Source organism: Triticum urartu, unplaced genomic scaffold (genome assembly GCF_003073215.2).
Source record: "Triticum urartu cultivar G1812 unplaced genomic scaffold, Tu2.1 TuUngrouped_contig_3205, whole genome shotgun sequence".
NCBI lineage: Eukaryota > Viridiplantae > Streptophyta > Magnoliopsida > Poales > Poaceae > Triticum > Triticum urartu.
Window position 1 is genome coordinate 1 of NW_024113729.1, and position 9,638 is coordinate 9,638.

At 51.2% G+C, this 9,638-nt stretch overlaps 1 pseudogene; it reads left to right on the top strand.

Moving 5' to 3' along the window:
- The first annotated feature begins 4,528 nt into the window (after positions 1–4,528).
- LOC125527196 lies at positions 4,529–5,194 on the top strand (annotated as a pseudogene).
- The last annotated feature ends 4,444 nt before the right edge of the window (positions 5,195–9,638 follow it).

Sequence of the window (9,638 nt, forward strand, 5' to 3'; positions counted from 1 at the left end):
ACGTTCCCCTACATTTCTGTCCACACATCAACGACAACGGGTGGTTATGGTCATCTTTGTGTTCTGCTATGTACCACCCCTTGTCATTTGACCACAGCAACCTGATCATAGCATTGCATCCGCATCTGGCCGAGCGGCTGTTTTCCCTCAATGGTTTCCCCTGCAAGGTTAAAACGGACAGTAGAAAATGTCATCAGTCTATCTATCACGACATAACAATCAGTCACCCAATGATGCGAATACTTTGACAGTTGTTCAATTAACATACCGCACAAGCACACACAATCTCTTGCATGCATCTCTTCCTTTCAACATTCAATCTGCTCTTGGCAAGTCTAACACCAAATCCGCACTCCCACGAATACAGATTATAGAATTCATAAGCTTCGTCCAAGGAGTCAAAGCTTGTGCCAATGCTTGGGTACACAACAGGTCCATCCCTCTTCTCGGTATAAGCACGGACAGACAATTCCAGAGCTGAAATCCTGTTTGGATTCATCTCCCTCTCCTCGGGAGCTTTACCCACCCTGACCCTGCATAACCATCTCGGCAGGAGATGACACACAAGAAAACAACTAATTAAAACCATTGCCTTTTGGAAGTACATTAATAGTCACATAAAAGATCTAAGCAGGAGACTAGTGCGTGTATAATATTCGGCACAGGCAGTCTCAAGTTCCTCGACCGTCAACAGAAAAGCTCCAAGCATCATACAGACTAACAAGCTGTCGTAAAATAATCAACTACGTAGCCCAATAAAAGCTCACAAGAATAAGATGACCAATTCCTCAAACTAATCAATCGTCAAAAGCTTTCAGGAATCAAAATCCCAATGGTTCATGTACAAATTCAGTTTAGGAAACCCCATAGTTCTCTCTTCCAGTTTCTCAACCATCAACAGACCAGCTCCCAGCATCGTCTAGACTGATAAGCTGAGATCCACAATGCTCCCAACCACGTAATCCAATACAGCTAGCAGTAATCAGCATAACAAATTCTCAAACTAAACAACCGTCAAAAACTTCAAGGAACCAAATCCCAAAGCCTCATAAACAATCAACTGCTTTCTGTAACTAAGAACGTGCCTAGGGTAGAGATCTAAGATTGCAAAACAAGAGACAAAGAAAAAAGAGGGGATTGATTTTCACTGACCTGCGCGTCCAGCCGCTGGTGGCTTCAGAGCACACCTCGCCCACCACTGCATCCACATGCGGCCGAGCACAACCGGCGGCAGCGAACACGTCGTTTGGGACGCTCATGGAATCCTGGGACTCCAATGGCAAGACGGAAGTGCTCCTCGCACCGGACGCAGCAGAAATCCTATGAATTGACGGAGCGGCCAACTCGGTGAGAAATGCCCCAAATCTGTGCCGGTTAGTAGCAAAGACGGTTGGCCGGAGGGAGAATAAAACGTACCCATTAATCTCGACACCATTGGTAGACATCTCGCCGACGCCGGAACAGCACGGCCGCCGCTGTTAGACGAACTGATGCAGATTGGAATGGAGAAGACGACCCGCTGCGTGGCTGTGGTTTATCCCACGCCACCCAACCCAGCCGCGCGAGGGGGTGTGCCTGACAAGATTCTCTCACATGTGCTGTTTCGAAAGACCTAACATGGGCCCTAACCTTGGTCCAAGCCAACGACGCGCGGGGACAGACGCTTTGGATGGGCCGCACACATTACGCCTACACATCCACTAGCCGTATCGCGGGCTGTATTTCAGTCCATAGGCCTGCCACGCACTGACTGGGGTGCACATCCCAAGGCCCAAACCAACGCCCACGATACCGGCCTGCCTGTGGCTCGGCCTCTGAAAATCCGCACTCTGGAGCCCCACCCGCTCCACCGCTGGATCGTCCACACCGGACACAAAAATCAAGAAAAGACGAGAGGGAGCCATGCTCCAAGCGGTAGAGCAGAGCAACGTGGAGAGTGAACTCTAGATGACGGTGAATCCTGCATTCATCATGGATTCATGGGCACACTGCAAAGGCAGAGGAACCGTGGCTAAGGGCTTGTCCAAACGCCACTGTAGCCTGTAGCCTCAGCCTCCACCACCACACCAAACATCCAGGTGATCCGAGGAGTGGCTCCATAACACTCAACGTATCTTGCAGAGGATGCGAATGCTCCAACCGACAAAAGACACAAGCCACTACTTTTGAAGAAAAGCTGAAATGTGCTGTCAGAGAGCAAAAGCGCCAGCCAGCACAATAGGTTTGTGCGTAGAGAGAGAAAATGGTAAGATCAGCAGCACAGTGCAGGGAAGACAGCTTTGGCCATTTTTGAATAAAATTCACATCTGGCTCTAAGTGTTGTCCAAGGCTTTGGTTACCGAATGGTGCATTTATACCGAGGGAGACCGGTAAACGTTGTTACCACGGTTACCACGAAATTTCAAACGAATTTCGAATGAAATTTATAATTGAATTTTGAATTCAAATTCTTTCAAAAACAGATATAGATAGCACTTTACTTATATTTATCATAAAAGAGCTACTAGCTCAGTGGAACATTGTCTATGCGCGTGCTATCAGGTGCTGCCATACTTTACTATACATTGAGCATTTGAATTCAAAAAAATTGAAAATTTTCAATTTTTTTGCTCGAAATTCTCATTTACTGAGGGGGACTGAAATATGTGGTAACCGTGGTAAATCTCGAAATTTCAAACGGTAACCAAAACCTTGGTGTTGTCTGGAGGTGTTATCTAATGTTAGACTGTATAGCTTCTGTATTTACATGTGTATACTGTAACGTTGTATACCACCTCATTATATATATGTGATAGGCCACCCCTAGAGGGTTGTGCCGGTTCCCCCAAAACCTATTGTCTTACATCTGAGGTTCCCGAAGTCCCAAAATACCATACAAGAAAGATATGACAGGACCTACATGTCACCTACAAGGCTCCACCTTAGAGAAAAAATTCATATTCTTTTTAGAAAAATCACATTCTTTTCACATGACCTTGAATGAAGATGATTTTTTTATGAAAATTATAGTTCTCCATGAGAGACTTTATAGATTTGAGTTTTTTTATTTGAAGTTGTTTAGATTTTTAAGAAGTTGATAGAAACACGATTAATATGTTGCTGAGACTTTATGTTATTTTTTTGAGCATCTTAACTACCTAAAATAATAAAACTCAAAACTAGAAATTTGTAGATCTCACCGAGGGCTACAATTTTCATATATAAAGTATCTCTATCCAACACCATACAAGAAAGATATGGTTTTTCTAAGGCGATTAATATGCTGCTGAAACTTTATATTTATTTTTTTGAATCTTAACAACATCAAATGATAAAACTCAAAACTAAGAATTTGTAGATATCATCTAGAGCTACAATTTTCATATGCAAAGTATCTTTATCCGACATCATACTAGAAGGATATGATTTTTTGTAAGGCATCAAGTTCTGTAACATGATTAATATGCTGCTGAAACTTTATATTATTTTCCAGCATCTTGATGACCTCAGATGAAAAAAACTCAAAAATATAAAGGTATATATATATATCATCGAGAGCTACATTTTTCATATAAAAATTTGTTTGCATCCAAGATTGTATGAAAAGAAATACAATTTTTTAGGTGGAGCCTTGCCGTTGACACATGGGTTCCATCTATTACTCCCTCTGTATCGAAATACTTGTAGCTGGGGCGCTACAAGTATTTCGGTACAGAGGTAGTAGATTTTATGTATAACAGGTGAGGTAAACGCTCGTTTAGACTTGGATAAGTCATGTTATAATTTTAGAGAGTTAATTAAAAATGCATTTCAAAACCTTAGAGACCTAGACACCTTTACATAGTTTTAAAGACCATAGATGAATTTTACTCGCCATGTTTTATCTACGGGACAGCCGACAGCTAACTTCTGACTGAGACCACTAGAGGCTCTAACTGCGTGCATGGGGGCTGCCCTAACACGTGAGACTTCAGAATATCTCATGGACACGCAAAGGTTAGAAGCTTGGGAATGATAGTAACAAAGCTGCAATACAGCTAGCCTGTCTTTATCTTTTTCGTTTCTTTTTCTTTTCCTTCTTTTCCTTTGCGCCTTTGATTGGCGCCCAATCAGAATGGTCGCTAGAACTTGAATTTTAAATGCCACTAGAATATCACAACTAAAGTGCATGCGTTTAGTAGAGCTGAAGGGTTCCTAAATGTGTGCATCGAACATCCGAACAAGTTAATCCGACATGCACTAATAAGTTAATAGTACTACTAAGCGTCAGTGGAAGCCGCGACCATTGCGACTACTAGACCTGTGTCCTTGTTTGCCGAAACACACAACACACACACACACACACACACACACACACACACACACACACACACACACACACACACACACACACACACACACACACACACACACACACACACACACACACACACACACACACACACACACACACACACACACACACACACACACACACACACACACACACACACACACACACACACACACACACACACACACACACACACACACACACACACACACACAGATGTTGGATGTGTGGAGTGCTGTGGATGGTGGGACAAGTGGCAGCTGCGCATCCTCGTCCTCGGCAGCCTCGGCCTTCAATGGTTTCTGCTGGTGGCTGCCCCCATGCGCAAGTACACCGTCCGGCGCTACTTCAGGCTATGCATATGGCTTGCCTACATTAGCAGCGATGCTCTGGCCATCTATGCGCTGGCTACCCTCTTCAACCGTCACGCCAGGGCGACCAGCAGCAGCAGTAGCTGTGATGGCATTGCGCACGACAAGGCCAAGATCCTGGAGGTCTTTTGGGCTCCTGTCCTGCTCATCCATCTCGGCGGGCAGGAGGAGCTGACTGCCTACACCATCGAAGACAACGAGCTGTGGGCAAAGGCACACCGTGACCCTAGTGTCTCAGGTCGCGGTTGCCATGTACGCCTTCTACAAGTCGTGGCCTGACTCCAGCGACTGGAAGCTATTGGCATCAGCGATCCTGCTCTTCATCATTGGGGTCATCAGTTTCAGTGAGAAGCCATGGGCCCTCAAGAAAGCCAGTATTAATAGATTGGCGTCCGTGTCGGCGACGATACAAGGAACAAAGAAGCGTACAAAATTGGCGGTGTACTTGGACGATCTTTTGTTCTCTGATTGGTACAACTGCTTCCACCACCAAGTCCGGCGAGAAGAGTAGCCTGCTGCCTGAAGATGTGGGTTGGCACAACTGCTTCTCCCTCACCGAGAAGCAGCCGGGGCTGGCGGCGGGTGAGGCGGATAATGTGGGCTTGTCGGACGGAGATAAAGTCTATATGGTGCTCTCGGACATGTCCCTCTCAGCTGCTGCCGATGACCTTGTACAACGAGGCAGAGCTGGAAATGTCCGGGATGTTCTTCGGCCGCTGAGCACCAAGGCGGAAAAGGAACTCAAGCGCTGGCTGCGTGGTGCGTTTGGGCTCATATATACCAGAGCAAATTTGGTTTTCACTCGCACATACCTGGTGTACCATGTGCTGGTGGTGCCCATCCTGCACATCGCCGCCCTCACGCTGTTTGCGACGAGCGGCAAGGACGGGTACAACCGCACGGATGTGAAGATCACATACATCCTCCTGTGCCTAACCGCCGCGCTGGATGTTTTTGCGGTGTTCATCCGCCAGCTACTGTACCGGGCCATGTCTGCAAAGAGCGTCCCAGCGTTGTGCGAGACGGTGCCAGGCTACAACCTCGTGGAGGCGGTTCTCCGGCGGAGGCACAAGGACATTGGGTGGCTGGTCAAGTGCGCCACCCGCATGGGCTGCAAGGAGGAGTACTTCTGCAAGTGCGACGGCGGCGGTCAAGACTACACATTGTACAAGAATGTGTCGGAGATGGTCCTTGCAGATCTGGTGGGTGCACAGGGCCGCGACCTTGCCAATTACAGGGTCTTCACGGTGCCAGAAGAATCAGGCACCGCTGTGCTGCCGGTGGAGGATGCTGGGGCAGGTGCCGAGATAATGCAGCAGAGCAGCCCGGGAGTGGCCAACTGGGCTCTAAGTGAGGAGCTGCAGAAGGTGTGCGGCCCCAAGGTACGGGGCGCCCTGCGCGGGTCGTTCGACAGGAGCGTCCTCGTCTGGCACATCGCCACCTACCTCTGCTTCCGCATGGAAGGTCCTCCTCCCGACGACGAGGAGGAAGACTCACACTGGCTTCGCATCAAGTGCACGCAAGCAATATCCAGCTACATGGCTCGGCTGCTGAATTCCCACCCGGACATGCTGCTCACCGGCAGCAGGCAGCACCTGGTCAGTGAAGCCATGGATGAATTCGAGTTGCTTCTTGGACAGCGCCATGCTAGGTAAGAGCGGCAAGCCGCTCAGCAAAGACGAGCTGACCAAGATTATCGCCGACGGGGCGGAAGCGGAACGTGTCCACATGCAGGTGCCCATCGAGATCATCGACGACGGGCCGGAAGTGGAACATGTCCACATGCAGGTGCCCATCGTCATCGATAATAAAGCAGCTGAAGACAAGGAGGTGATAAAATCTTTGTTCCACATCCCCAAGGCATGCAGTCTTGCAAAGGAGCTGCTGAAAATTGAACCGCCGTCCACGCGCTGGAGGGTGATGTACCGGGTGTGGCTGGGCATGCTCTTCTACTCCGCCAGCATGTGCAGGGGCTACCTGCACGCTAAGAGCTTGGGTGAAGGTGGTGAGTTCCTCTCCTACGTCTGGCTCGTCCTCTCGCTCAAGGGTGCCAAGACCCTGGCCGACAAGCTTCAGATGCTGCAGGGAGACGACGAGGAACAACACTGACCGATAAGCCTCAGATTCTGGAGGGATCAGAGACGACGAGGAACCAACACCCTGATCAAGGCCCACAACTTGCTGGTTCGAAACCCCCCATCCAGATCCTTTAATTGAACCGCCGATGCCATGATTTTGTATATCAATTCTACTGTTTGTTGTTTGTTTGTTTGTTTAATTTCTAGCTAGCGTTCTCCGATCCAAGTACTGGCCGGTTTGTTTGTTGCCTTCCTTGCGCGGGCGTTCGCCCGCGGCTTTTGATTCAGTTTATTTCATTTGTTGTCTTGTCTACTGCTGCATGTACTCCCTTCCCTACCTCACTGCCTTTTTTGTCCTCTCAAACCAACCGTCCTAGGCAATTTGTAGCACTGTGGTCAACTCAACTATAAAAGAAACATTTGTTCTTTCTCTTTGGATGCAACTCAAGTGCCGACTCGATCCGTTTACATTTTGCGCACCCTTTAGTCATTGACTTAGGTTTATCCCTAGAAACTCCTGCAATTGGTGCAGACCCACTTGGGCCTGGTGTCGTTGCACCACCTGTAGGGGTGCCATAGGGCCAACAGAGGGTGTTGTACGACCATCAGGTGGTCGCATATGATTAATAGCAGGCGGGGCAAGGTGCCAGCATGCTGTGTAGGGCCAGCCGGCTATGGCGGCTAACCATGCCCTGGATGAGCAGGCCCTTTTGCCTTCTTTTTCTTATACTTGTTGAAATAGTTAGGCCAACTCCACCGCGCGATCCTAAAGGGATGTCCGGTTTGGTCGGATTTTATCTTTTTGGGGTGCCGATGGGTTCATCCATGTCCGCGTTTGTCCGATGGGTTGTGGGTGCGCCCAACGCGCGGCCGAACATCAAAACCTATCCGGGGTGGACGTGAATAAAAAATTTAAAAACTTAAATGAAATGACTAAAAAAGTAAATAAACTTAGTTAAAACACACACACACACACACACACACACACACATATATATATACAAAACGGCCCAGTCTATCAGTCCACTTAAAAGGCCCAGTTCGTAATTAACATAAAACAAAAAAAAACGCCTCCCGCTCGCTCCTGCCGCGCCCGTCGATGCCGTGGCCGACGCCGTCTTCACTGGCCGCCGGTGTCGTCGTCGTCGCTGACCAGGTCGATGTAGGCCGGCGGCGTCCAGAGGTGGGCCGACGGTGCGTGGTAGACGGGGGCGGGCTGGACGGCGGGAGGTGCTTGCACCACCTCCTCCCGTGGCGACGCCTCCTACTCTGGTGACCGCGGCGGCGTCGGGCGCTAGTTCACGCCCACGGCGTCGGCCATCTCTTCTGCCGTGCACGACCAGCCCCACCCCTGGCCCACCAGGGTCGGGTGGAACGCGGCCACCGGCGGCTCCACCACCACCTTCTCCTTCGCCACCATCTCGAGGTCGGGGATGGCGACCTCGCCGGCGGCGGAGCGGGCCATCATCTCCTCGAGGCCCTCCCACTGGTGCTCGTCGTGCGTGCGCATGGAGTCCTCCATGACGCGCGCAATGAGACGGGCCTCCTCCTCCTCCTCCGTCATGCGAGGAGGTGGTGGTGGCGATGGAGACGGCGAAGGTGTGATGCCGCGCACCCGCCTACGCCCGCGCTCCTGGGGAGCAGGTGCTGCGCGCTCCTGTCGTGGCCGCCGCGGCCCCGTCGAGGTGCCGACGAAGAACGACGCGCGCCTGGTGTCGTGCTCATCATGAAACCAGGTGTCCCAAAGCCCGGAGTCGGGAGCGTACCTGGGGTCATAGAAGAGGTCGTCAGGGAGGAGGCGGCGGCGGCGCTCGATCTCCTTGTTGCGCGCATGGCCGCTCGTCAGGACCGGCGGGATCGGAACCCGGTCGGCGGAGAGATGGACGTCACTCCAGGGGAGCGGCGTCCTCGTCTACCAATAACGGCGACACACCGACGCGCGGATGTAATGCCGGTCGCGCTCGCTGGCGGACGTGGGTGCGATGGAGAAGGCGGGCGGCGCGGGGGCCCGGCGTGGTGGCGATGGCGACGCGGGCTCCTCTTTCTTCACCGAGCCGTGGCGGCGTCCCGACGAGGAACTAGCCTCGCGGTCGTGCTTGCCCTTTGCGGCCCATGGCGGCGTGGGCGGCCGGCGAGCTCGAGGGTTGGCTAGGGTTTGGGACTGGGGCTTTCGGGTTTCGAGGAGGCCGCGGGATGGCGTGGGGCAGTGTGGACGACGACCCGTCCACGCTTCCCACTTAAAGAAGGACGGCGACCGTTCGACGTGCGGATGACAGGTGGGGCCGCCCGCTCGTGCGCATTGATGTGGGCGGGTGGGAGGTAGGTGGCCGCCTGCCACGCGGCCCCGACGCGGATGAGGCGCGCGTCCGTTTGGTGTCCGTCGCGACCCAAACCCGGCGCAAGTTTGCGCTCGAAATGGGTCGGCCCTGACACAAAACGGACAAGATGGGTCCGGGCCGTCGCGCGCTGGGCCGCCTCCTTTGTCCGTTTACCCCAAACGAATGGGGGCCGGACATGATAGGGTCGCGCGGTGGAGTTGGCCTTAAGTCCTATGCACGCTGCCTTCATGTGCTTCTTCAGAATTGCTGCAGTTGCATCTGACCCACTAGCAACCTGAGCAAGACTAGCAAAATCCTCGATAAGTTAGTATGACGGAGTTGCTTCTTCGATGTCGGTGGCATCTCATCAAGCTCTACCTGAACAGTGGATGCTGCTCCTGGTATTGCTTGTTGTGTCCACCTCCTAAGTATGTACCGCCCAGGGATTTCATCGACACCAAGTTGTGCAATTTTTTTTCAAAATTTGGCAACACAATATTCTATCTTTAGACATCTTGCAGCACTCACACTTGTATTCTTCAGCATCAACTTCTACTGT